The sequence below is a fragment of the Manis javanica genome, chromosome 8 (genome assembly GCF_040802235.1).
Source record: "Manis javanica isolate MJ-LG chromosome 8, MJ_LKY, whole genome shotgun sequence".
NCBI classification, from domain to species: Eukaryota; Metazoa; Chordata; class Mammalia; order Pholidota; family Manidae; genus Manis; species Manis javanica.
Genome location: NC_133163.1, coordinates 107,910,009 through 107,937,840, shown reverse-complemented (window position 1 = coordinate 107,937,840; position 27,832 = coordinate 107,910,009). Strand labels below are relative to the sequence as shown.

The 27,832-nt window shown below is 45.4% G+C and overlaps 1 long non-coding RNA gene across 2 annotated transcripts in view; it reads left to right on the top strand.

Annotated features, from left to right (window-relative positions):
• The first annotated feature begins 7,580 nt into the window (after nt 1-7,580).
• Nucleotides 7,581-27,832, top strand: part of LOC108403844 (uncharacterized) — a 28,774-nt gene continuing 8,522 nt past the window's right edge. The window contains exons 1-3 of one of the 2 annotated variants that reach the window (XR_001854808.3): nt 7,581-7,650; nt 8,482-8,527; nt 26,562-27,589. This is a non-coding gene — a long non-coding RNA (uncharacterized lncRNA). Of the gene's footprint in view, nt 7,651-8,481; nt 8,528-26,561; nt 27,590-27,832 lie in introns of those variants that run through there. The other variant, XR_005062047.2, reaches the window with a different exon arrangement.

Genomic DNA, 27,832 nt, shown 5'->3' with positions numbered 1-27,832 from the left:
AGTTTCTACCTAGCCCATCTCCTCCACGAATCCTCTGGTTATCTCACCCCACTTTGAGCTCTCCTTTGTCTTAAGTTGAATACAAGACAGTTGTATTCCATCAATAAACATTTTTGAGCATTTATTATGTGCATAGGATGATTCTAGATCAGGATTCCTTAACCATGGAACTATTAACATTTTGGGTGGTGTGATGGTTAATTTTATGTGTCAGCTTGACTATGGAGTGCCAAGATATTTGGTCAAACCTTGTTCTGGGCATTTCTGGATGAGATTAACATTTATATCATTGAGTTTTTTTGAATACTTGAAGGCCTGCGTAGCATAAAAGATTACCCTTCCCAAGTCAGAAAGAACCATCCTGCATGATGGTCTGCAACATCAGTTAGCAATTCCAGGTTCTACAATAGCCCGCTGGCCTGCAAATTTGACCTGGAATAGCAACTCTGCAGATTTGGGATTTGCCAGCCTCCATAACAGCCTAGGTCAATTCCTTATAATAAGTCTTTTTAAATATATAAATATATGGAGTAAGTACAAAATTATTATAATGTATTTATAGTATAATACAACAAATGTTATTAAATAATAATAAAATAAAATATACACAAATCTAAATTACATATTTATTGGTTGGTTCTGTCTCTCTGGAGAACACTGATGCTTCAGGCAGGATAATTTGTGGTTGTGGGGCTCTCCTGTATGTTGGGTGTTTAGCAACACCCTGACCTCTACCCACTTGATGCCTGCAGTGCCCACCACAGCCCAGCTGTGAACAATTGAAATGTGTTCGGACACTGCCAAATGTCCCCTGGGGGGAAACATTGCCCTGCTTGACGACCAATATTCTAGGCATTGTGGGAGAACTCGGGAGAAGCTTCTGCTGGTGTTTGTGTTGCTAAGGATCTCACAGTCCACTTGGGAGTCAGCACTGACAGTCAGGGATCAATACAGGGACCGTTAACTACTAACTTGTGAAACACATTGCAATCTGATTTTTAGCTAAACTTGTGATTTTCTTTTTTGGAGATGAGGGAGAGACATTGCAGCAAACTTTATTATAAAAGGTGGAAGATTTCTTTCAGTGGAGAGGGAGAATCATGTGGAATAGGGAGTAAGAAAAATTGTAGCACTCTACCAGGTTTGTCCCAGATAAGTGCAATTCTTAAGGAGTTATCACTTTTCAAGTATTGGAAGATTCGTTAATGAGGGAAAAATCACCCATATGTCAGAGCTCTACTGACTAACTCTAGCGAGCAACCAATCTTCTGTCTAATTCCACTTATAAATTCCACTTGAGTCCTGATAGTTTTGAGGAATTAAGTGATTCTTCAAATGAATCCATAACCCATTATTGCCCCAGACACATTTAGTAACAGAATTCCAGGAGTATAAGATAAAGAGACAAAAATCCTTCAGTCTTCCCCCAAACACTTTTATTATTGAAATGATTCAGCCATTGGGAGTCACTGAAATTGATCATCAGTAATTTATATTCTTGGCAGACAGAGTTTTTGAGGTGCTTTTCCTCGGTTGTTCAGTGTCAGTCGTCCAGTGAAGTTGCCAGTGGTTCAATGAAAATTTTGTTCTATTTGCTAAAAAATTCACAGTCCCAAAAGCATTCAGAAGCCTAAAGGTTGCTGAGAGATGATGGTGTGCTGATTTTAGCAAGCTGTGTATGGCTGAATATATAAGGCATTGAAGCTAATCTGAGACACAGTGTGACCATCAATAGTAATACAGTGTGTGCTGAGTAGGGAGATTTGATATTAGCTTAGCTTTGCAACAACAGACAAGACAACAAGGCCGGCTGCAGAGGGTAGAAGTGGGGATGGAGGCTTTCAGCCAGAATCAGCAACAGCATCATCTGGACCTGGACACGGGAGGCACTGGGGGCAGAATTCAGAGTTGAGGTCCAGCGCCTCTGCTTTCCTCATCCATTGTCAATTGGGAAGTGCAGCTGATGTGAAAGAGTTGATGTCTGCCTTACCGGGTCACAGGGCTGTTGGACCGGAAGGGAACTGGGGGGTCATGTGGCTTCCTCAGTTTATGGGTGAGGAATTGCAGGTCCAGAGCGGTGAGACAGTAATTATACTACCAGTAAAATTAACACAAGGGGAGCGTTAGTCACCCGCCAGACACCCATCTCGGTGCTCTGTAGACATCTCATTTTATCTCTGTGAGGTAGCCACGTATGATCCCCTTCTTACACAGGAGGAAACTGGGCCCGAAAGGTGAAGCCGTGTGCCCAAACTCAGAGCTGACTGAATCCCGCTCTAGGGCTCCTCCTTCGGCAGGCTAGGGCATTTCCACTGGCCGCTGGATTTTCTCATCTGTAATGCCTCTCAATTCTTGGCTCCCCTGCAACCTCCCTCCCTTGCACACAGAGCTTTGAGCACTTAGCCCGAGCAAGCACTGCTCCCGCTCTGAGAAGGCAGTTTCCTACATTCCAGAGCTATCAGCCAGCGGGGGAGGCCGGGGTAGGGGAGCCTAGGGGAGCCGAATGCAGGCGATGATGTTTCCTAGTCTTGTCTCTCTCAACAGCAGCACGGGAGGAAGGAGGCCTGGGCCAGCTATTGGTGACCAGAAGACCTGCCTGAGCAGGGCAGGGGGCCAGGCTGATGGTGCAGGGCGGTCACTGAGGGGAGGCCTTTTCCCCTTGATCTCTCCTCAGGTGACCGATGCAGCAGCTGAAATAACCCAGGGCTGCAGATGACTGCGCTTAGTTACGTTGGACACCACAGATGGCCTTAGTTGGATTTAAAGAGCAATGAAATAGCACAGGAGGGGGGCCCTCTTGTGGGGGCTGAAAAAGCATTGACAGAGATATAGAAGGAATTAAAGCATTGAGTAGAAGGTGGATAAAGTGTTTTCAAAATCCCTTTCAATATTGGGATTGAACCTCTATAACAACATAGATAGAGTTGGCACACAGCTCCCTCGTCATGGGCCTACCACGAAGGGAGAGTCATCTGCATGGAGATAATGGGAAAAATTAGGCCCCTGGTCCATATTGCTCTATAGCTTATCAAGAGATGCAGCAGTTCCTCCTGCTGGGAGTTTAATTTGTGTCATGTGGACATTTCTCATTTTTTTGTTCTATAGAGGGAAGTCCTTGCAAATCAATCATATCAACTTTGGAGGAACACGAATCTCCTTTTAGCTTTGAAGAAGCTCCTTTCTTGATTTCAGACTCTGTTACGGATTGAATGTTTGCGTCCCTACCAAAATCCACGGGTCAGTATTTGGAAGTGTGGCCTTTGGGAGATAATCAGGTTTAAATGAGGTCAAGGAGGTAGGACCCTTATGATGTGATTAGTGACCTTTTAAGAAAAGGAAGTGAGAACAGAACTCTGTCTTTCCCTCTCTGTGGACACACAGCAAGAAAGTGGCTCTTGTGCCACGTTTCAGGACCACATGCATTCAATAGTGTTACAAACCAGCAACAGAAAGGTGGGCTGACAGTTCACCAGAGCTCGGCTGGGCCTGGGAGATTAGATGTTCCTCTCCCTGCTTTAGACTGTATAAATCTGTTTTTGTTTTTTGTTTGTTCATTTTTGGTTTAAAAAAAAACAACCATTCATAGGAAGGAGGAGATCCAAAATACAGGGCCAGAGTAGGGTACATTTGAATAAAAAGTAGTTTCTAAGATTTGCAGCAGGAAATGGAGCAGTGGTCCCCTCTCCCCAGGGAGCCAGGGGTCTCTCTGTCCTGAGTGGAGGTGCAGGCTGAGTCAGAGAAGAGCCGCCACACCCAGCATACCTTGATTCTGCACAGTCGCTGGACAGCCACAGTCTTTACAGAAAATTCACTGTCTTTATTTCACCTGGTCACAGAATTCTCACACTTGGCATCTCAAGAACAAAAGAAAATTCTAGACAGAAATCTTATTTATCTTCTGAAGGTTTTAGAGGAACTTGGAGGAACAGTGTTCAGATGTTTGGAGATTTGCGTGTGTGGACTTACAAACAGTAGCATCAGTGACCACGACAGGGAAATTTAGGTCTAAAGGTTTAATATTTACTGTTTGGTGTTTTGTTGTTACATGGATTTACAAAAACAAAAAAAAAACAGCAATGACAACGAACAACAAAGGACATGGATGAGTGAGGGACATCTGTGAGCAACCAGGGAAATTCCCTTTGAGATTGAGAGTCAGCAGCATGACACAGGCTAGCAGGCAACGCTGGTGAATAAAGCCCCTGGCTCCAGAGACCCTGATTATTTCTGTCCTGCAGTCCTACTGTTGAGGAGCTAAGAGAGGTGCTGAGGCATCAGGCTGGGTGATATCATCTTTGTTTTCTTATAGTTTATTCATTAGTCTCTTCCTCTGGGCCAGGCACTGAGTTTCATTCTTGTCTGACAAATGCTCACCAGTCACAATGCACGGGGAACACCCTGCATCTCACCTTACGCCATGGCACTAAGAGACGTTCGTTGTCTTTGCTTTCCAGACCCTCCCTTCGTCGTCTCACTTGCTTTGGGCAAGCTTTGTTCTCTCTTTTGGCTCCAGGACTCACTTCCATAGACTCTGAAAGTCCTGTCACTGAGGGGAGCAACTTACGTCTTTACACTTACTTACTTTCAATTACATCTTTACCAGCCAAGGGGCTGACTGCTGCTTAGTGGGATCCTGGTCAGCCTTGGGGACAGAGCCCTGAAGGTTCTAAAGATAAAGGTTTCCTTTCTGTCCTGGTCCCCGCCTTACCTTCCCCAGATATGTGAGCAGTTCCGCCTCTGAAGCCATTGCTTCCTCTCCTTCCTTTTGCCTCTTACCAGGTCTTTCTCATTTCTCCCCTGACCGAGAACATCATAATTAATTCATGGCCCTGCCTTCAGATTCTTACTGCCCCAATCCATTCTCTGTACAGCTACCCAAGAATTCTAGAGCACACATCTCTTCATGTCAGTCTCTCGCTGAACAACTGTCACTTTTTCCCTGTTACCCTCAGGATACTTTGCATATTCACAGTCTCTACTGGGAAAGCCCATCCTCTTTTTCCTTCCTGGAAAAGGAGTCATCGTTTATTACCTCCTCTGAAAGGTCACACCAGACACCTCTGGGTAGAGTTAGTCCCTTGCAGTCACTGCCTTCCTTCTTCGTGCTTCCATTGCCCAGTAACTGACAGCCCTAAATAGCTGGGGAGCGTTTTCTCAGCGGAGCGCTCTCCATGCACTCCCGCCCATGCCTCATTACATCCTCAGAGGGCCTCATAAAGGCTGTGCTCCCCTTAGCTCCATCTTAGTGGAGGAATGAGACACACATACTTAAAGGTGCATGAGATTATGCGGCCAGACAGAGATGGGGGCAGGATCTGAGCCAGCCCTGAGCCAGTGGTCCTAATCACCGCATGGCTCTGGGGCTGTGCGCCTGCGGGAGCACCTGTCACATTTCCTCATTGTGTGTCACGCCTCCCCCTCTCAGTAGCCTGAGCAGCTTGAGGGCAGGAATACTGTCTCCTTCCTCACTTAGACTCCAGCGCCGTAGATGCACAATAAATGCTTGAGGAAGAAAGGAGGACAAGGACCATGTGTTGCCATGATTATGTGAAGGAGGACATAGAAATGATTCAGCAAAATGTTCAAATTGCCTATGGGTCAGACCAGACCCATTTACTAGACCTTTAAGGGAAGACCTCGTTTTGTGAAAAATTTGAATAGTTTTTGCTACAAGTAAGAAGCTGATGTTCTGAGAAAGTTTGGACTAAGGTTGGATCAGCCAAGAAAGAAATCATTTTAAAAATGAAACTTATCACAATCAGCAGACACCTATATTATTTTAATAAACACCTAGTTTATTCACTTTGTTCCAACATGGTCTGTGTGAGTAGGGTCTGGAATCCCAGTGAGATTATTTACAAATTGCTGATTCCAGGACAAGGATCCCTAAACATCCACTGACACCTTTGAGAAGCTGGTGAAACTTTGGATGGATTCTTTCCCTAGAGAAATGCATGTACTTGTTCTAGGGACCTGACTGCTATTTCCAAAGATTTCTTATTTTCTGAGCACAGGAAAGAGCTGAGCTGGAGCTGAGGCTCAGGGTGCAGCCACCCACTGTTTCATTTGTCAGAACCCTCCCTCCAAACCTCTCTTTCCATTGCTATTAACACAGTTGGTTCCTTTTATGACTTCTCATTTCTGATGCCCTTTCCTGTTTGACTGGCACTGTGGGTAGAACAGGCTCTGTTTGATTCTAAAATTGTCATAGGAAAATATAGACACAACTACCACAAAATTGTGAAACGTTTTGTTTTTGAGTGGGGGAAGGCTGTTATGTGGGGAAAGGGTTGTATATGATTACATAGCCTTAAATTAATACTTACTATATTCAAGTTAACTTACTTAGCCAATTACTGAATATTATTGAGCACCTACTATGTGGCTGGAGTATTCAAATGAAGCAAAAATCCTTGCCCTTGGGTGTCTATGTTTTAAGCATGATAAGTCAAAATATGTTGTATGTAGATGGTAATAAATGCAAAGGAGAAAAATAAAGTGGGAAAGAGCAGCAGGGAGAGTGGGGTTCAATTTTAAATGGGGAAGTCGGGGAAGCTGTATTGAGGAGGACATTGTGGTCCTGGAGGAGATGAAGGATGGGTACTAGTTTCTCACTGCTGCTCTGACAAATTACTACAATCCTAGTGGCTCAAAACAACAGATTTATTATCTTAGAGTTAAGTCAGAAGTCTAAAACTGGTCTCCAGATAAAATCCAGGCTGGGCTGGATTCCTCCTGGAGGTTCTAGAAAGAGAGTCTCTTCACATTTTCCCATTTCCACAGGCCACCCCCACCCTTGGCTTGGGACCTGACCTCATTCCTCCATTTTCCAAGCTTTACAAGGACCTGTGACCACACTGGCCCACCTCCGTAATGCAGGATAAGCCTCTTTCAAGGTTATCTGATTAGGAACCTCTGTCCGCTTGCCGCCATACAAGGGACCACAGACTGCGTGGCTTAAATGGAAATCTATTTCCTCCAAGTTCTAGAAGCTACAAGTTTGAAATCAAGGTGCCAGCAGGACTGGTTTCCTCTAATGCCTTTCTCCTTAGTTTGTGGATGCTGTCTTCTCCCTCTGTCTTCACATGGTCTCTCTGAGTGTGTCTGTGTCCTGATCTCTTCTTAACCGGATTAGAGCCCTCCCCCAAATGACCTCATTGTACCTCTTCAAGGACTCCGTCTCCAGTCACATTCAGAGGTGCGAGGGGTTAGGGCTCCAACACGGGAGTTTTAGCAGGTCACAGTTCAACCCCTGCCACTGACTCCATTGCTGCCTTCATGGGCTTTTGCCGTGGACTCCAGCATATTCACAGGTTCCAGGAGAGAGGACATGGGCGCCCTGGGGGGGCATTATTCTGCCTAGTACAGAGGAAGCTGCACTGACATCTAGCCAAGAGTTTTCCAGGCAGAGCAGCTAGAGCGAAAGCTCAGAGGTGGGTGAGGCTGGAACTGGGCGAGCGAGAGGAGCCCGTGGTGAGATGAGGTCGTGGTGGGGGTGGGGAGCCTGCTTGTGCCTGCCCTGGAGACCCCTGAGAAGACTCTTCCTTTCTCTCTGCAGTTACGAGTGGAGGAGAGACATGACCGGACTTTGTTCTAACAGGCTTTCCCTGGCTGTTGAGTGGCGAATAGATTGAGGGGCTGACGTGGCAGGTAGGAGGTGACTGCGGTAATCTAAGAGAGGGGGTGATGTCTGGGGCCAGGGTATTGCAGGGGAGGGAGGCCCTGAGACAGGCTGGACTGTGAATGCTTTGAAGGTAGAGGCGTTAAGGTTTTCCTGTGGACTGATGTGAATGAAAGAGAAGTCAAGGATGAGTATGGGTTTTTTTGGCCTGTGCGACTGGAGGAATAAGATTGACTTATTGAGATGGGGAGATGGTGGGGAGATAAGCAGCTGCACCTGAGACACATATGAGATGTCTAGCTAGACATCCAAGTGTGAATGGCTTGTTTTCGTTATGCACTTAAAGTCAACTTTCAAATGTTTTCATTTATACAGATAACGATTCTTGTAAAAATAAGAATACTTTCACTTGTTCATTGATTTTTCAATTAACTCATGAGCATAGATTAAAATGAGTCCCGTTTACAGACTTAGTTAATTACATTCCCTTAAAAAATCTTCAACCACATTTATAAATGTAATACGTTTACTTTTTAAACTCTTCAGATGCCTGGCAGGGTGTGCCGATGATATAAGCCAAGCTCTCTTAAGTACTTTAATAAATGTATAATTACAGTAAATCAAGTTCCCTTAAACCTGCCACAATTATTTATAAAGTTAAAAGTCTCTTTTACTTTTCAGCTAAAAATAAAAGTAAAGTGTCAGAGCCTCTTAAGCATGACAAATTACTGTAAGGCTTTTTTAGTTGTCAAGGGGGAAATAGATTGCTTTCCATGCTGAACTTGTAAGGATGACCTAAGGAACAGTGCTTGGGCCATATAAGCAAGGCTTGAACAGGTAAGATGCTGTTTTCATTCCAGGAGAAAGCTTACATCTGTCCAGGACACCCCTGACCCATCTTGAAAGGTGAGGAGGAGTTTTCTTTTCCTTCCACAAATGGAAACTGACTCTGGGAAAGAGCAGGTAACTTCAGTGAGGTGTAAGTGACTAACAGCTCTATGCTTTCTCTTGCAGGGCTGTATTATTGGCATCATAACAAAGGGTCCGTGCTAATTGTGGGAGTCACAAATCCTTGGGACGAGGCAGGGATCAGTGGGCTTTCTAGGCGTGGAGCTTGGCATAGCTTTTTTTCTTTCTTTTTTTTTTCTCTTTTGGTATCATTACTCTACAATTACATGAGGAACATTATGTTTACTAGACTCCCCCCTTCACCAAGTCCCCCCAACATACCCCATTAGTCACTGTCCATCAGCATAGTAAGATGCTGTAAAATCACTACTTGTCTTCTCTGTGTTGCACAGCCCTCCCCGTGCCCCCCACCTCAGTGTGCACTGGGCACCTGAATGAAACCACAGCCAACGGACAGCCATCTACTATGCCAAGCATGGTGTCAGTTTTTGTCTCATGGTGACATACGTGGTAGAGAAAGATCAGGGAATTTGGTAACAGCAATCCCTTGGCACAATAGAGACTCCCTGTCTGAGGGTAGGGTGACCAGCTTTTGATTTCAGTCCCTGTGGCTGGCCTGCTGGCTGAGGTGAGGGGTGCTGTGTCTCCTCCCCTCCTCACTGCTCCAGGCTCTGGGGGTGCCGGACTGGGCTGCCCTCTAACTCTGGGCGTGCCGCACCAGCGCTCAGGGAACTACAGCTCATCAGGGCCCCGCCACCGCCCCCTCGCCCTGTGTAATTTACCTGCATCCCTGGAGGGCCCAGATAAGGAGGCTGAGAGCTGCAGCTACCAAGGAACACGCTCTGGATTAGGCGGCAAATCCACTCTGCAGGTGTGAAGCCAGAGCTGGTATCTAGGTCTTCCTGACTCCCTTCTTCTGTGCCACCCTATGCCTGCCAACAGCCACCCACCTACAGCTACAGGGATCTGCTGGAGCCTGTAGTGGCACTAGACACTTGGAGGAGAGAAAAGAAAAGGACCCGTTCACAGCAGTATGAGGGAGTTACTAGGGACAGCTCTGGACTAGTGCTATGAGTTCTGACTTCCGTGTGAATGGTGAGAGAGAGAGAGAGGAAGAGGGGGGAAAGAGGGAGACAGAGGGAGAGAGAAGTGGGAGAGAGAAGGAGAGAGGGGCAGAGGGAGAGCCTGCCCACTAGGCTGGTGGCGAGGGCTTGGGAGTGCTCTGGGAGGGCCCAGGAGTCATTCAGGCAGGCAGCAAGGACCCAGGCTGAGTGCAGGCATAAAAGACACATCCCACCTCTCCCCCTTCCCCTCTTTCTCCCCATCTCCCCCTCTCTCCCTCTCTTTTATAGTCCTTGACTTTTGTTCAGTTTGGGCATTTGCAGAAGTTTTGCGATGAGGCCTGTTCCCCTGCTTTTTCACATTAAGAGATGCTGGTTTTTTTGAAGGGGACAAGCCAGAACCAATGATGTTGTCCCTCTGAGGCCTAGGACAGGGAGAACCAAGCCCGTCAGTCTGTTAACTACTGGAGGTGAATCCTGGAGGGAATGCTTTGTAATTCCAGATACTAAAAATGAATGGTGCTATGGAGTAACTGTTAACATATGCTGCAAGATGTTTATGATTCCCTGGAGCCAAATAAGTAAACATTCCTCCAACTTGCGCTGCAGGAGATAGGCAATTTCACAAAGAGATGCTTTCTCCATTTATATGAGATGACAATGTGCAAAAGAAGAAATACATGTCCAGGGCTCCGTCTAAGGCCCGTGGCCAGGGTGCTTGCACAGGAGGCCGGGCTGCAGACCTGCTGGGGCATCATATGGTCCCGCTGAGACAGGGAAGGTCAGTTTCGAGGTCTTTTACCTTCCTGTGGGTGGAGAGGGGAGAGACAGAGATCGTTCTTGGCTGTAGTCTTTCAGAGCACTGAGCAGGCTGGGCACACCGACTCGAGATTAAACTGCGTTGGAAGGAGGCCTGTATACGGTCAACGTCAGAAATCAAAAGAGGCTGTGTGAGCGGATGGAAAGGGCACTGTTAGGGGTTGAAGTGTGTCCCCAAAATAGATATGTTGATATCCTAACCTCTGGTACCTCAGAATGTGATTTTACTTGGAAACAGTCTTTACCGAGATAATCAACTTAAAATGAGATCATTAGGGTGTACCCTGACCTAAAACATCTGGTGTCTTTATAAAAAAGGGGGTATTTGGACACAGGGACAGGCAGACAGACAGACACACACACACACAACACCACAGTGAAGATGGAGGCAGAGATTAGGGCATCTACAAGGCCAGGAAACATTAGCAAACATCGCCAGCAAACCCCCAGAAGCTGGGGCAGAGGCATGGGACAGCCCTCAGGAAGGGCTAACCCAGCTGACACCTTGACCTTGGGCTTCCAGCCCCAGAACTGTGAAACAGTAAATCCCTGTTGTTTAAGGCACCCTGTTTGTGGGCTGTTGTCACAGCAGCCCCAGCAAACTAATATAGGCACTTTGTCTCTTTTTTTATGGAGCTAAGTTCCACAGGGACAGGGATTTTGTCTTACTCATGGTATATTAATAGTACCTGGCCCAGAGGAGCTGTTGAACAAGCATTTGCCTGAATGAACAGGCCCTTTGGGGGACTTAGGTTATTTGACCAGGGACGCACAGGGACAGCAATAGCCACCATTTGCTAAGCACCTGCTCTGCAGACGTGGTGCTCGGTGTTTATGCAGGTCACCTCTAGTCCACAGTGCAAGCAAGCCGAGGCACAAGTCTTACTTTTCTCATGCTACAAATGGGAAAATTAAGGCTAAGAGAGATGAAGGAAATTGCCCAAAGTAAAACGGCAAGGAAGTGGTGGACTTGAGGTTGTAGCTCAGCCTGTCTGACTCCAAGGCCCTTGGTCTCACCACCAGCCAGAGCATCAGTGGGGACCAGGCGGGCCGCTGGAGCCAGACTCACCTGGGAGCAGGCCTCAGGGAGCAGTTCAGGGCCAGTGCTCCAGACCCTAGACAGGGTACTGAGTGAGTCCACTACTCAGGGCTGCTGGAGAGGGCAACCCAGGCAGAAACCTGATTAACCCAACTGGGCCAGAAGGTGGGCACAGGACTAGGGGAGGAGGGACAATGTGGGCTGTGCAGAAGCCATTGGCCAGTACAGCAGCAGTGGGCTCTGGGTCATCAAGATGTGCATGTGTGTATGTGTTGTTGTGAGGGTATAAGGCTGTGGCTTGATGCAGGTGTGTAGATCCGGGTGACCTGCCCTGAGCTCTGGGGAAGATATTCAGCTAGAGACTGACTATGTCTTAAGCTGGCTGCCCCATGGCGGGCAGGTTGGTGGGAAGGTGGGCACAGCTGAGCTCCCAAACCAGCAGCCATTCCCTATGCTGTGGCTGGCCTGCTGCTGGCACTGAAGCTATGCAGCTTCATAGGTGAGGCTGATGTGATGTAGAAGGTCAAGAGACACATTTTGGAGGCCATTCAAAGGACATTTTCCCTGATGTCCCCTTCAGGGCCACCTGAAAGTGAAGCTCTTTCCTTTCCCACCTCATATCTGGGAAGAAGGAATTCTTCTGCCCAAATCTGAAGGCTTTTCCCACTTAATCTCTAGTCCACAGGATAGAGGAGCAATTTCCAGCATCTTCTATACAGAGACCCACGTTTAGAGGCATGCCCATTTTTTCTACCATTATATCACTGGTACCTAGTTCCTGGTACATGGTTCCTTACCTAGATGTTTATAGAATCAATAAGATGAGAAGCATGTTTGGTGAACTGTCCATACCACACAAAGAGCTCCAGTAGAGTGACCTTGTCTCATTATAGGGGCAGAGGGCAGGGGACATCTATGAGCCAGTGGGCTTTCTGGTAGAGGGAATGGCCTTGTTAAAAAGGGGGGTCCTTGGGGGTTCTGTGACTGGGGACAGAGAGTTCTTTTTGGTTTGCTCAGATCTGCTGAGCTAGCACACTGGGCTCCTAAGTAGTGGGGGTGTGAGTCTCTGGGGCTATCCAGATTTACCTCTCCTCAGTATCGTAGTTGTGATCACTATTATTATTACTGCCATGGTCTCAGACCTGTATGAATCAGCAGTACTTCTAGAACATTATCAGGTGCACGAGCTCCTGCAGAATCTGTTTAAAATGCAGGTTCTTAGGCTTTTCCACCGCAAATCTTGATTCAGCAAATCTGGGGAAGGACCTGAGCAACCTGCCCACAGGTGATTCAGGGGCGGCTGGTCAGGGGATCACACTTGGAGAAATGGATCCTTAAATTTCATCATCTGTGGAATGATGAAGTTACATGAGCTCTCAGGTATCTTTCCACTGGAAACGTCTAGAATTCTTTTCAATGGTGCAAAATATAAGTGTAAGAAGCTTACATTTCTGATGTTGAAGATTGAACTGTGATGCCTGCCTGCCCTTGACTGTTAATGTGCTTCAGAAAGTTGTACATTTCACTGGCTCAGACGTTTGCCTGGCTTCCTGGCGTGTCTGAGAGTCAGTACCCCCAAAGCTGGAAGGAAGATGGTGAACCAGAAAGGATGTGGCCCTGCAGTCTCGGGCAGTGTACCTCTCTCTGCTGTCCTTATAGATCACAGGGATGCTAATGTAGGGGAATGTGCACAGTTTCAGACTCCAGCTCCTGGGTGGGGCGGCGGGTGGTGGGGGGAGCACTTTCTTTGATGTCTGGAAGTAACATGAAAAGAGGAAACCCATGGCTTGTGTTGGCCTCCTGCGGTGGAAAGTCCCAGACTGAAGCCTCACCCTGTGTCCTCACACGTGAGATGGAAGGATTGAAATGAGGTGCTGGTCCTTCTGGGAAGGACAGATGACACAGAAGGTGACTGAGGCAACCTGGGCCCTGTTCCCACAAAAGGCCTTCGCACCTCAGGGTGTGACCACCGCCTAAAATGTGCCAGAAGGAGCTGGCTGGTTGAGGCTTTGCTTTCCTGTCACAAAGAAGTCCTAGGGTGCTGTAGAATCTCAGTGAATAGCTATCTCAGGTCACCCGGGGCTGACATCTGTGGAACAAGTCGCACACTTACTCTGGCTACTGTAATAAGCTCGACTCTGTTCTGTGAGGGTCACAAAGCAGCAGAGGCACGGGTGGGTATGGGCGGCTGTCAGAGGCTTTGGGCAGAGTGAGAATGTGTATGTGTATGTGTATGTGTGTGTGTATGGGGTGTGTGTGTGTATGTGTGTATGATATCATGTGTGGCACCTGGGTTTATGTGCATGTGTGTTTGTGTGTGTTTCTGGTGAGGGAAAGAGTCCCAGCCCTGGGTCCTGGGACTTCAAGCCTCAGAACCTCAGTGGTGACTCATATTTGTAGGACAAACTCATTATCATAACCCATAATTCCTTCAGAATGTGCCCTCCCATCCTCATTTCCAGCATCATCTCCCCACTGCCTTCACATGTAGGACTTGGGGGCCACACTTAAGATTTTACTTGTGTAATGTCCCCTTCGCAGAGCCCCCGAGGGCTGCCGTCACGCCATTCCTGTCCCGAGTTCAACAGAACTTGAGAGCCCTCTGCCGTGTTGTTACCACGGAAGGTGACCGCAGGTCTTCATGGAGAACAGAAGCAGGGTGTTGGTGCGCCCACCACTGTCCTTACTTGGTACTCGTGCCGATACCCATCCCAACACGGGTGCCAGTGTGAGTATGATGGGTAACAGGAATATAGACATGACTACAAGTTCTAACGACAATGTGAGCACAAACACAATAGAAATATAAATGGTAATAGCAACCCTGATACAAAACCAACGGGAGTAAGACTAGGTACTGATTCTGCTGGCTCTCCGTTTCTTCCTCAGGGCTGTTTAAGGCTCTGATGAGCCAATGTTTGCAAAAGCACTATGGTATTTGGGTCTCCTTAACATCTCTGGGGCCTTTCTGGTGAGTACCCCGTGTAAATCTGTTACAGTGCCTACTATTTTCTTCCTAGTAAGTATAAGTGAGTTCTTAGGAGTAGGAGTAGGGCTTTGGAGTTAGAAAGGGCAGGAGAAGACAGCAAGATGACCCCCCAAAGTGGGCCCCCTGCATTCTGGCTCTTGTAGGGTGGAGAGGAAATCCCGTTCTTGGCCACACGAGGTTGGGGGAGCCTGGGAACCCCAGATCCCCTACCTGCACCTGCTGGGGAGGCAGCCGTGCCTGAGGTGAGGAGCTAGAGGGCTCCTCCCAGCCCTAGTTCCAGCTCCCGCAGAAGAGGGCACCCCAGTACTGAGGTCTGCTGCTGGCCCCTTGCCGCAGACACACCTGCTCAGGCCCTGCGGCCCCAGGCCCATGAGGCACGGTTGCCCTCGTCAGGACATGCTTTTCAGACCAGGTTCTTCCCACTTGCTGGAAGAAAGAACAAACTCCACGGGGCAGACCTGCTCCCTAGGTGTCAGGGAGAAGGGGCAGGAAGTACAGTGGGAAGCTAGGTGGTGAGTTTGTCTCATAGGACCAACACTGGCAGCACCATGATCCGAGTCTAGAGGGTTTGGACTGTAGCTTCCCGGATTCCCATGAGGATAAAGGATTACGTTTTGCCTCTGTGGTCCCTTGCGAGCTGCAGCCTTGCTTTTACCTGGATGACGCTCCCCTCAGGGGGCCACCCTGCCTCGTCCTCCGGGTACCACATCCTCCCACAGACCCTGGCTGCTGGCCAGTGGGGGAGGCCCTGCTGGGCCCGGTGGCTGGTGCCAGGCCAGAGACTGGGAAGGGCAGAACCGGTGCCCTGCTCCCACCGGCGTACTCTCTCCATTGCCAGAAGCCAGAGAGGCCTCAGGTACCAGCACCCCCAGGCCTGGGCTCGGCCCTAGCCACTCAGCAGCTCGCAGCGGCCCGTTCCTTGACTGTGAGCAGAGCCCGTGCGCCGCCTCCCTTCTTCACTGAGTCCTGGGGAGGAGAGGAGATGACGGGTATAACACACACATAAACAGGAAAGCGTCTCAGGGAACGATAGCTCCTACTCTTGTTGTTGAAAGTCCTCATCTAAGTAAGGGTTTCTCCTCCGTGGACCCGTCGTCCCCTTGGCTTGTGCTGGCTGCGCCCCATTCGGCGATCAGTCTAAGATGATCGCTTCCCCTGGGTGGGAAAGGAGGCAAGCGTCCACGTGTTTGCGATGGGCTGGGAATTCACAGAACAGGAACTGGATTATATATAGGGTGTTCTGGGAATCTCCCGGATCCTTTTTCAAGCACAGGCAGGCATGGCAATCTCAGGACAGAGGGTAGAAAAGAGGACCCTTAGGGGACAGTGGTGAGACGGAAGCCTGAGGGGAGAGGAAAGCTGGGGTGGCACTACCCGGGGCTCTGCTCCTGCAGAGGCAGACGCCTTGGGACGTAGCCAAGGACCGGGGAGGGACCTTCCGGTGAGCAGGGGAAGCGAGTGGGTGGACAGCAGGGGAGGCGGCTCCCTGCAGCCCCTCGTTTGCCGGGCACAGGGACTGTGTCCATATGGGGACACAGTGAGGATGCAGGTGTGGGAGTGGGTAGGGAGGAATGCCCCCACCTTGCTCTCCGGGGGGCTGGCTGGCGAGGGGGCGCTAGATACACTGGGGACTGTGGTCTAGGCCCTTCTCTCTCTCTTCCTGCACACCTCTGAGTGAACGAGTAGCTTTCTTGAGCTGGCCTCCTGGAGCACCTACCTAAATCCCTCAAGGTAATGTTTCCTTTCCCTGAGGAGAGGCTCTTAAAAGAGTAATCTATTTTCTCCATCCAACAAAAGTGGGATAAATAACAATTCTGTAAGTTTTTCATAAAGGCTCATGAAGTAGAAGTGCTGCTCTGAAAATCTCTTCTAGAATATCCTCTGAGCTTCACGTGTCCAGGAGCCTGGCCAAAGTTCTGCCATTGTGTTAGACGCTGCTTCCTAAAAGCCCCTTCATAGGTGATGGAGGGGAAGGTGAATCCCAAAGGCACAGATGTCCACATGGTTATGGTGTAGAGCCCAGTATCAACTTATAAACCTTAAAGAAACTTCCCCAACTAGCCTTCTACAAGAGTCTTCCTTCCCTTTCCAAACCCTGGGCACACACCGTAACATTGTCTCAGCTAGCCACAGTCTGCCTCCAGTGCTGTCACAAAGCCAGAAGGACAGCTCTTCTGTCACATGGCTTTCAGGCATGCCTTTTCAAAATTAGAAAGAATATGTCAGTGCCCTACCATCCCTTGCTCCCCACCCCTGTGGACATTAAAATTTGTTCAGAGAGGAGGGCTCGAAAGTCTTTAGCTTAAATTTTCCAGAACATAATAAATGCTGGTATTTCAAAGACGATTTCCTCTTTTTAAGGGCTTTCATATCCATTATCTTTCTGTCTTCTCATGGTCACTCTGGTCTGTATAATGGTTGAGGAAAGTCAGGCGAGAGGTTTAAATAAGTTGTCCAGGTCAGAGGGTGCAAATTGGGGAAAGCAAAGGTCAAATTCAGAATTCTGACTCCAGCACCATCCCTCCATGCTGCCTTAAGGTGACTGAGGTTGGGCTGTGGTGGCTGAGGTTCCATCAGCTTCTGAGCAGTGGAGAAAGCATGCACTGGTGGCAGCCAGCCTGGTGGCCTCTCTCCACCCACCAGAGCCTCTCAGGGCGAGTAGCACATAGCCTAATCCTTTGAGCAATATTGGTGGTCTTTGCCTTGAAGACACATTGCGGTCTTCAAGCTGCTGTAGGATGAACCTTTACAGGAAAGATGATGGCAGGCAGTGTGCCAGGGACGTGGCACCCAGGAAATTAGTGATGCCCACCAGTGGATCATCCATAAAGGTTTGTCATCATGTAAAATCCTAAATCCATGTTCCATATCTTAGAGTAGGCATTCATGTACTTCCATATTGATTGTAGGATGGGTCCTGGTGCCCACCAGGGTTTTATGAGGCTGTAATATAACAGTTTATCTCCCTGGAGGCATTGTTTCACCACTTCCCCCACACAAGCTGATTCAGTTTTGTGGAAGATTTGTTTCACTCTTTCTCATGTTATAGTAAATCAATTATTGTTCATCTTTCTTGAACAGCAGGATCCTGATCAATGTTATCTATATCCCTCTATTGCCTAAAATCGTCTCTTGTAAGCAGTAGGTGTGACAAATGTTTGCTTAATTGAATTCGGTACCCTAAGACATTGGCTGGGACCACCACTGCTTGGACTAAGTCTGAGTGTGATGTTTTCACTGCAGTATTTCTCTTCAGATGTGAAACACTGGTTTGCAAATGACTCCTCAAAACTGAACTGAGATATATAAGATATATAAGAAGAGCCTTTCCATGTTTTTACTTTTAACTCAGTTCCACTCTTGAGAAAGTATTGAGGGAAATAAAATGAAATACAAACAGGTATTTCTGCATAGGAAGCTCATCACAGTATTGTTTGTAACAATGAGAAATTGGAAATGATCAACATGTCTAGTACTTCTGAAGGGTTTATGTCAAATGACGGTTTATCCATTAGATAAGCTATTAGGGAGCCACTTAAACGATGTTTATTAAAGTTTGTAATGATCTGGGGAAATGCTTACGATATAATGTTACATAAAAAATAAGAATGCAAAACTATATATGAAGTCTTACATAACATCATATGAATTATGAAAATTGGGCATGGAAAAATTGCAAGGAAAGTGAAAAAATTCAAAGTGATTTCTCTATGTAGAAAAATTTTAAGTGATTGTTAGTGCTATAGGCTGAATGTTTGGATCCGATCCTCTCCCCCGAGACTCATATGTTGGAATCTAATCCTGAATGTGATGGTATTTGGAGATGAGGCCTTTGGAAGGTGCGTAGACCATACAAATGAAGCCCTTATGAATGGGATTAGTGCCTTTATGAAGAGGACCTCGGAGAAATCCCTTTCCTCTTTTGGCCACAGCAGAAAGAACCATCTGGGAACGAGGAAGCAACTCTTTCCAAATCTGCTGGTGCCTTGATCATGGACTTTCCAATCTCCGGAACTGTGAGAAAGAAATTTCTGTTACTTTCAAGCCACCCAGTCTGTGGTGTTCTGTTATAGAAGCTCAAACAGCCTAAGACAGTTATTCTTCCTTAATGTTTTAAAACTGTAAGAAATTCTTCCTTAATTTTTAAAACCAAAACTAAGATAACCAAAACTCCCAAATGAACACACAAGGTGTTATCTTTAAAACTGGTGAAAGTCACCATTAAAAAAAGCCCAAAAAGCAACATACATCCAAAAATTTATCACTGGTTATTATGAAAAAATGAGAAGAAACAAAAAGAAAATTAGGCAAAAGTATATAACTAGACAATTCACAGTGAGGCATCCACCTGGCTAATAAACACCTGTGAACATTCTCAGCCTCACTAGTGGGGAAACGCCAATGAGAAGAACAAAGCAATAACCAGTTTTCTGCTTAACAATTGGCAAAAACTAAAGAGACTTCCAGCAAGCTGTCTACTTTTTTCAAATTTCTTTTATAGTAGTGATGAGCAACATGATTCTTAGGAAGGTACAATTATCATCTAATAAATAAGTAAACAGGCATGTATCTATACATATAAGGTGAGAGGTGTAAATTCCTGGGTTCTCCTTCTGTAGGAGGGAGAAAGAAGGAAATCAGCCCTCCAAAATCAAAAAGACCTTGATGTCATGAATTCTGTTAAGTGAGAAACTCTAAACAGATGCTGTATGTGACTTCCTTTCTTTTAAAATGGATAGCTCATCGCTGGGTTCTCTGGGAAGCAGACCCTGAGACAGAGGCCAGCACGTGGAAAGTTTATTCGGGATGTCCTTGGGGAGGGGGCGGGATTCAGCAGAGAGAGAAGTCCAGCTGTGATGGAGTCCCGGGAGGAGCTGCAACAGGAACCCTGTGGGCGGTTCTAAAGACAAATGACCCTTTAGAACTGTTCTGAGTTGAGACAGGAGAGCTGAGTATTTACACCTCTGAATCAGTCATCAATGTGACGTGACCTTGGAGAAGCAGCTCTTCATTCAGCGGGGGCAATTCCGGAGTGGCTGACCACTCCTAGCAGTCGAGGGAGGAGATCCTTTATTCCTTTTTATGGGGGGAGGAGATAAACCAATTTTATTGTCCATTTTTATGTTACACAAAAATCTTGAAATAACACATTTATAGACAGGGAACAAAAGGAATAGTAAATAAGAGGGCAACAGAAATCATTTAAATTTGAATTATTTTCCTTGATATTAGGATGAAAGACATCGCAGAGCACTCATTTCTGGCTTCAGAGTAGGGTTTCTTCACCTGCCATAAAACAAGGTGTTCAGCGTCTTGTCTGCTCTGCTGGCTCTTGACAAAACCTTTGAGGTTTTTTAAGAAAAGCAATGCAAGCCTGGTGCTCCAGGGCTGTTCTGAACTCCACTAACTCCAAAGTGGTGCCCCCCTCTGGGTTCACAAGGAAGCCTGTTAGGTGGCCACACGAGGCCCAGTCCAGGGACGCTGTGTTGGGTGTGTGATTCATGTGCTTCCATCTGGACTTGCTGGTGGACTGAAATCTCTCCCTTCCTGATGGAGAAATGTCACTGTCTTCCTCCTCTTCTTACCCAGCCTCATCCTCTGGGTAGTGACGGTCCAGCATGAGGGTGCCTCGCCACCATCTTTCTGACTCCAGCCATGGAATTGTGAGTGGAAGTCGATGCAGGCTCCCGTTCTGATCCGGGGACCACAGCACAGTGTCCACCACAGAATGTTTTCTTGACTCTCTTTTATTAAAAAGACTTAGATTTTTTAGAGCAGTTTTAGGTCCACAGCAAAATGGGGAGGAAGGTACAGAGATTCCCATGGACCCCACATGCATAAGCTCCCCCATGTTATCAACATCCCCCAGTGGTGCATTTGTTACAAATGATGAACCTACACTGATGCGTCATTATCACCCAAAGTACATAGTTTACCTTAGGGTTCTCTCTTGACTTTATAACGCTCTGTGGATTTGGATAAATGTGTAATAATATGGGAATCTGATGTGTTGAGGGCTGAGGTAAAGAGATAACCTGCTCTCTTACTTTTCTCTGAATTCACATTCTTTACAAGACAGCGAAAGTCAGACCAAAAAGAGAATACTGGTGAAGATGTTGTAAGACTGACATTTTAATATTTTGCATTGAGTGAGTGGATTTCTAATTTGAGAAAATAATCTGGTAACATCTGTTTTAAAAAGGACACGTCCCCATTCCCAAGCAATTCCATTTTTATATCTGTTTTCTTCAGAAATAAAAGATCCACTTGTAAGGATAAATATGTGTGTATATATATATATATATATATACACACACACACACAAAGATGTTTAATGCAGGCTCTATGTAGAGGAAGTATGGACTAAGATGCAGCTATTTAAAAGAATTAGATCTGTATGCATTGACTTGGGAGAGTGTTTGTGGTACATTGTTAAATGGAAAATGTAAGCTGCAAAGTAATATGTGTAAATAATCCTATTTTTAAGGAAACAAACTCACCTCCTATTATGTTTAAGAAGGACATATGTCAACCTTTATTGCAGCTATTACAGTGAGCATGAATTACTTAGTTGATAAAAATTTGATAAGAAAAATTTAAAAGGAAAAAACTCAAACACCTGGCTCTCTTTGGCCCCGGGACTCCCGGAGGGGGTGAGGGTGGTAGGAAAGCAGCGGCCGGGCTGGCAGTGTGACCCCGCAGCCTGGGCCCCCTTTGCGGGGCTTTGCCTGCCCCTTGCCTTTGCTGAGAACATTCTTGTCCCTCCAAAAAGCTCAAGTCTTTGACATTAGAAAGCTGACTTTGTGTGCAGTTAGACCATCTTTACACAGAACCAGACTGAGGAAAATGTTTAAAGAAAGGAGAAACCGCTCGGCATTGTGTCCGCATCAGTGACCTCGGCTGTTTTCCCTTTCGCGCCGGCTACCTCTCCTGAATCGTCTAGCGAAGCGAAGATCCTTTGAGAACAACCTGGCCGACCTCCCCTTGCCTCATCCTGGTCCGCCATCCTGCCATCATCCTGTTTGTGTTTTAGAGCCTCACATGGACAGAAGCCTTGGTGTGACTTAATGAGGGTGTGATGCGGAGCTTGAATGTCACCACCCACACAGGCACTTGTGTCCCTGTCACCGCAGAATGTTCTCTCTGCCATATGTAGAATTTACTGAAGCTGCGCCTAGGATTTCTTCAAGAACTCTGGCCCTCTCTTGGCCATGTTCACCAGCATCAGGGTCATCACATGGAGGATGATACAGAAGATTCTGGAGAGCCAGTCTTCCTGGTTCTCTTCCTCAGGAATACTTCGCATTGTCACGATTTGCTGCGTTCAGCCCGTGGGTCCAGAGCCAGGGAACCCCTCCGCACAGCACAAGGCAGAGGTAGGGAGGGTGACAAGCCCACCACACGTCTCTGGCTTCCTTCCACTGAGGACATAGCTCAGGAAGTGCGGCAAGGGGACAGCAGGCAGGAGGTATTCAGCAGGCAGAGGCAGGAAATGAGAATTTAGAAAGTGTAGGAGGCCTGGATTAGAGCCTGGACAGGGGAAGAAACTGCCATGCAGAAACCTTACAAATACAACCCTGCAGTGAGGGGAACCCATGAGCCCTGCAGATCCTGAGCACTCAGTAGAGGAGGTCAGGAAGGACCCTCAATTGTCTTGGGGTCAGCTTTACGTGATTCCTCCAAGGGAGCAGCCCAGCCCTCTTCCCAGCGTGGCATTTCAGTCCACAAGAAAGGGCAAGAGCAACTTTGCAAGCATTGGGGGCCTTGCAGCTCTTTCCCTGCCCTCTGGCTTGCCTTATACACCCACTGCAGGAATGGTTTTCTCATCGCAGTGGCCTTTGGGGATCTGCAGCTGGGGGTTCTTACCCTCCCCACCCCCCTCTATGTTCCTGTTGCTGACTCTTTGAAGAGGGCACAGCTTCTAGGACCCCTCCTTTAATCCCACTGCTGAGAGCCAGTCCACACACGCCTATGCTCAGCTTTAGCTCCCAAGACCCCAGACTCACCTGGGCATTCAAGTCCTTCAAGTGCTTGAAGTCCTACTTGGAGTATCTTCCAACATTAATTAATTTATTTATTCAAAAGCATCCAGGATACCTACTTGTGACTAATGCCAGAGGCTGAGGATATACAGAGGACAAAGACACATTTCCCTGCCCTCATGTCTTATAGTCCATGGTCAGTTGGATGGGTTGGGGGAACCTTCCCAGGTTGTCTTCTGTCACATCCTCATGGTGGCTCCAAGACCCTGCTTGCCATGAAGTAAGCTCTCCACCAACAGCCGCTGCACTCTAGCTGGTACCTGTCCTTAGATGTTAGCTCCAGAAAGCCTCTTCACTCTCCCTAGATGGACTCCAGACTTGGTCACCTTTTTCCTATTAGAAGCATTTGTGCTTCCAGCAAATTTCCAGAATTACAGACTTCCAGCCCTGCCCTGTCTTTCTATTTTGTTCCCAGCAATAAGCCTCAGCCCCATCTGTGAAAGGCAATCTACTTTGCAAATTTCTCACGAAGTAAGGAGAAAGGGGTCAGAGACCACCACCCTTCTATAGTCACTTTTCCCTAAGCCATGGTTCAAAATGGGTTGTATACACAAGAAGGAGTATTCCCCCATTTTTCCTCCGAATTATAGTTGACATCAGATTTCTGGAATGAGGCAAGGTGCATGCTCTCAGAGACCTGGGGGCATTATGCTGAAGAGAGATTCCTCTCATCTTAGCCATTATGGATCCATTAGTGGAAATTGAAAGAGGAATTTGACCAGAGCATTTACAGAAGAATCGAGAAGAAATAATGAAAGCTCTTTTAATATAGGGACATTAGGGCTCCAGCAAAATGATAGACATTATTTTTTACATTTTTCAATTTTGTATTGGTTCTTCACTGTGTATTCCAATCTCCTAATCTTATATAAATACACAGCCCTGGCTTCGCTCTTGCTCATGCTAGGAGCTTCGCCGGCTGTCGGTTTGGGATCTCTTCTATTATGAGAAGCACTTACTAAGGTTACACTCAAATGATTCTGGAATGTTCTGGGTGAACATCCTGGAGGGAAAGACAAACAACAAAATGAAGCCAAGTTCACAGGGAGGAGTGGGGATTCTGATACTTGTAGGAAAATGCTGGAATTCTGAGCTTGTGCAGACATCACATCCTCCATTCTGATCAATTTTCTGTTTATTGAGGCACACGTTCATTCAACAAACATATTTTGAACACCCCTTAGGAGTCATTTATAGCAGATAAAACTTCCACTCCCAGAGAGAGAAAATTATTTAGGGGAAGTGCTGGGAGTAGTTTTCCTATCCTCATATTAAAACTTGGGGAACATTTGCAGAGGTTCGATTTTTATATTGTTTGTCTAGAACTTTCTATGTACTTATGTACCAATTGTTATTCTAAATGCCTTACCCACATTAACTCATTTAATCATTGTAACAGCCCTTTAGGTACTTTCGATAATTATCCCCATTTTAAAGATGATGCAACTGAGGCCCTAAGAAACTAAGAAACTTTCCCAGAACTAGAGATTGGTTGATTTGGGACTTAAAATCACTCCATTTGGCGCCAGGGTTTATTCATTTAACTACTAAGCATACCTTCTCCACCATGTCACGGAAGCGTCGGCTTCAAGGCAGTGCTCCTGGGCTGCATCAGGCACCGCCGCGGCAGGGGTGGGCGGGGAGTGCTGGGGCTGTCAGAGTCCAGGAGCGCCACAGGGGCATAGCTGGGGAAGGGAGATGCTGACGGCCGCATTTCCTGCCTGGTGATGGTTTCTGTAGTGCCAGACTTTGGTTCTAGTTTCATGACGGGCTACTTTCTCATTAGCGTGTTGTGCATGTGAGTCCTAGGGAAAAGAGATCGTGCGTTTGAAAAATCCATGTAGCCCACTGTTTCTTAAGCTTTAACGTGCACATGAATCACGGGGAATGGGGCGTGATAACCTGCATTTCTAGCCAGCTCTAGGGGAGCGCCAACATTAGATTCACCACTCTGTGAAGCAAGGAAATGGAGGACCAAAGTCTTCAAAGCCTTAAAGAAGGACCAACACCGGAACACTTTCTTTCAACTAAATCTTATGTGAAGATTCAATAAATGAAAGAGATAAAAGTGGAGCCACCTTGGTTGAAGTGAAGGGGGCAGCCAGGAGCCTAGCCCCAAATGCTTTCTCTCCCCTCTAAACTCATGGAACCTTAAGGAAACAAGAGGCAGTTCTGAAGATGTCCAGTGGTCTGGACCCTTGCCCTGTCCCCCACTGGGGCTTTGCTGTCTGAGGCAAGTCACATGGAACTACCGAGCGCTTAGAATGGGACCAGAGTGACTGAGGGATGGAGTCATTAATTTAACTTAACCTAATTTAACTTAAAAGCTTTAGCATTATAAACTGTTTTTCTGTTAAACACAACTTTGTTGTTTGAGCAGGACCTTTGATTACATCACATGAGGTCTTCCCGTAGTCTCCCCACTAACACTGCACCCATGTAGTAGGTATCAGGTGATCGATTCCATTTGAATTCTTTTTTTTCTTTGTAACTAATGTAACTTTGTGTTTACGTGAACATTTTATGCAGATGAGTTATAGTGATTCTTATGTAAATTATAATTACATTTATTAAAATTTTTTACATTATTGCATTTATTTTCATTGTAATATCATTAAATTATTTTTCTAGTGAAAAAGTAAGTAGGGACAAACATTTAATTTAAAATGAAGGATACAAAATGGAGTGGAGATGCAGAAGCTATCATTGACTGGTATAGTAGCACTTAGATAACTTTTTCCAAAGGTCTTCCACATTTACAAAGAAATTTCAATTTGTGGCCTGAAAAGTTGAACTCAAGGCATGAATATTTTTGAATCTTTTATATTGATCAAAGGATTCCATCTAGATATGAAGAAAAAGTAGTTTCTATCATGATGTACTGTGATCCAGTTATATCAGCTTCAAAATCCAGATTTATTAAAATTTAAAAATAAGAGACTGATGTTGCTCTGATTGCTTCATCACTGTGTAATACATGCTGAAAATATTTGAGCTCAGTTTTCTTAAGAAGATGCTATGAAGAGTGTCATGGATGGAACTGTTGATACTGTTCAGGATAGATGCACAAATGCTATGAATCATCCACAGTTAATAGAACTGTTAAAAGAAATAGAAGACAGTGGATTTAATAAATTTAATGTTATTTACCAATGCTCATTGTTTGAGTTGTGGAAGAGGTTTACAAAGATTTGCTGTACTGGCAAGTCTAACTTCTTGAAACAAAACAAATATTTTTTTGTTTGACCAAATGGTCAATACTCAAAGACAAAAAATGGCAGTGTGATTTCTGTTTTCTCACTGATATTCCACTGCATGTGGACAAGCTAAATTTGAGGTTCCAGGTACAGGGAAATCTTATTTGGGACCTAGTTAGATAGGCAGAAGAATCAGTGTTGAAATGGAAACTTTTCATAATCCAAAGATAACAATTTTATATCTTTTTTCTGTATGAATCAATGGCAGAAGATTTTAATTGTACTCAACAGTGTTATGTAAATTTGCTGGAAAAACTCTAAGAAAAACTTGAAGGATACTTTCTGATATTGATAAACCAGAGTTACTTTTTACTTCATGTAATATTCTTTTGAATTCACATCGGTAAGACTGAACGGACCCAAGAGTTAGTGAATGTACTTAATTTGGCAAAAGTTGTTTTGCAACTGATTGTTCCAAAGTCAAATCAATTCTTCCTGAAAAAAAGATGAACTGTTGTGGTCAATATGGATGCAAAAATTTAAAGAAAATTATTTTTAAGATTCAACTGAATGACTGAGAAACCTTTAAGTATGTTTGAAATACTCTGTGAATACTTCCGTGAATCTACTTTTTTAATGGTATATTTTATTGAATCTAAAGATAGATCTACTATTTCTGATGAAAATTTGGTGTTCAAATTGAGGTGTGCAGTAAGTGTAAAATATGCACTGAATTTTGAAGACAGCATGAAAAAAATGCAAAATATCTTAGTTTCTTATGTTGATTATATATTGAGATAGTATTTTGGATATATTGAATAATTATATACACATAATTATAATTATATATATATATATGAATAATTTCTTTTTTCCCTTTTTAGATTCTTAAAATGGCTTCTGGACAGCTTAAGATTATGTATATGGCTCTCATTATCCACTCTTCTGTTATACTGCTATGATATTTATGTGTGAAACTTCCCCAGGAAAAGAAGGCTCATTTTTGTCCATTTATTTTTTTCTCCACCACTGAATCTTTGGTATTAGACCTGTGCTTGACACATAGAAGGTACTCAATGAATGTTTGCTAAGTGAGGGAAAATTCAGGGTGTTAAATTTTTTTCACTATCATAGATTTTTCTGTCATAAACATCTTTGTACAAGTTAGTGTATGAGTATGTGCATGTATATTTTATTTATTCCCTTAGGATAAATTCCAGTATCATTGTATAAAAAATCATAGACCATTTTATAACCTGTTAAACATTGCCAAGTTAATCTCAGAAAAGATTGAACCAATTTACAGTGCCATCAACACTGTAAATTGGTTCAGAATATTTATTGGTCTCCTAATGCCAACTTTTAAAGGGTTGTAGAATGACTAGCAATGTGGTGTCGGGCAAGTTAGTTTTCTGAAACTCAATTTCTTTAAACTGTAAAATGCAGAAAATAAGGTTGAAAATTAAGTAAGCAAATGAACAGGCAAATACTTCTGTAGTATTTGCTTCCCATGAAGGAGGTATTAAATGTATGATACCAGTTTTTAAAAAATTGGAGCATCATAGTGTTTTCTTACAGTAGTCAAGAACATGGTGGTCTCTGCTGGGCTTGTAAATTGCCAGGTGAGGGTGGCAGATGGTTACTCTGGGATGGCAGTTGAAGAAATCAAAGTCACATAATGGAAACTGCTAGAGCTTTCAGAATCACACACGTTTGGGAGAAGAAAATGGCCTCATGCTTTTGCACTCTTTATTCTCTAGCTACAAAGATTTATTTAAAATAATTGTGGGAGCTGATATCTAACGTATGCCTAAGAACTCGATCCCAGAAATATTTTATTTCAAATGAATGTTTTCTACTTCCTAGCAAACAAGAAAAAAATGTTCTGAATAAAAATCCCCTTGGATGATGATTTGACAAATTCCTCACTGGGGTTGGGGTGGGTGGGAACCTGGAGCCAGTATAGAGGAGCGCTAAGAAAACAGTTTGTCTCCACTCTGCAATCAAATATTATTTCTCAGACTCTGGAATGCTTGAACCTGCATGGTCCAATATGGTAGCCACCAGCATTATGTGTCTACTGTGCACTTGAAATGTGGTTTGCCTAAAGATTTTGTATGAAAAAAATGTAAAAAACTCTCATTTAAATATGATT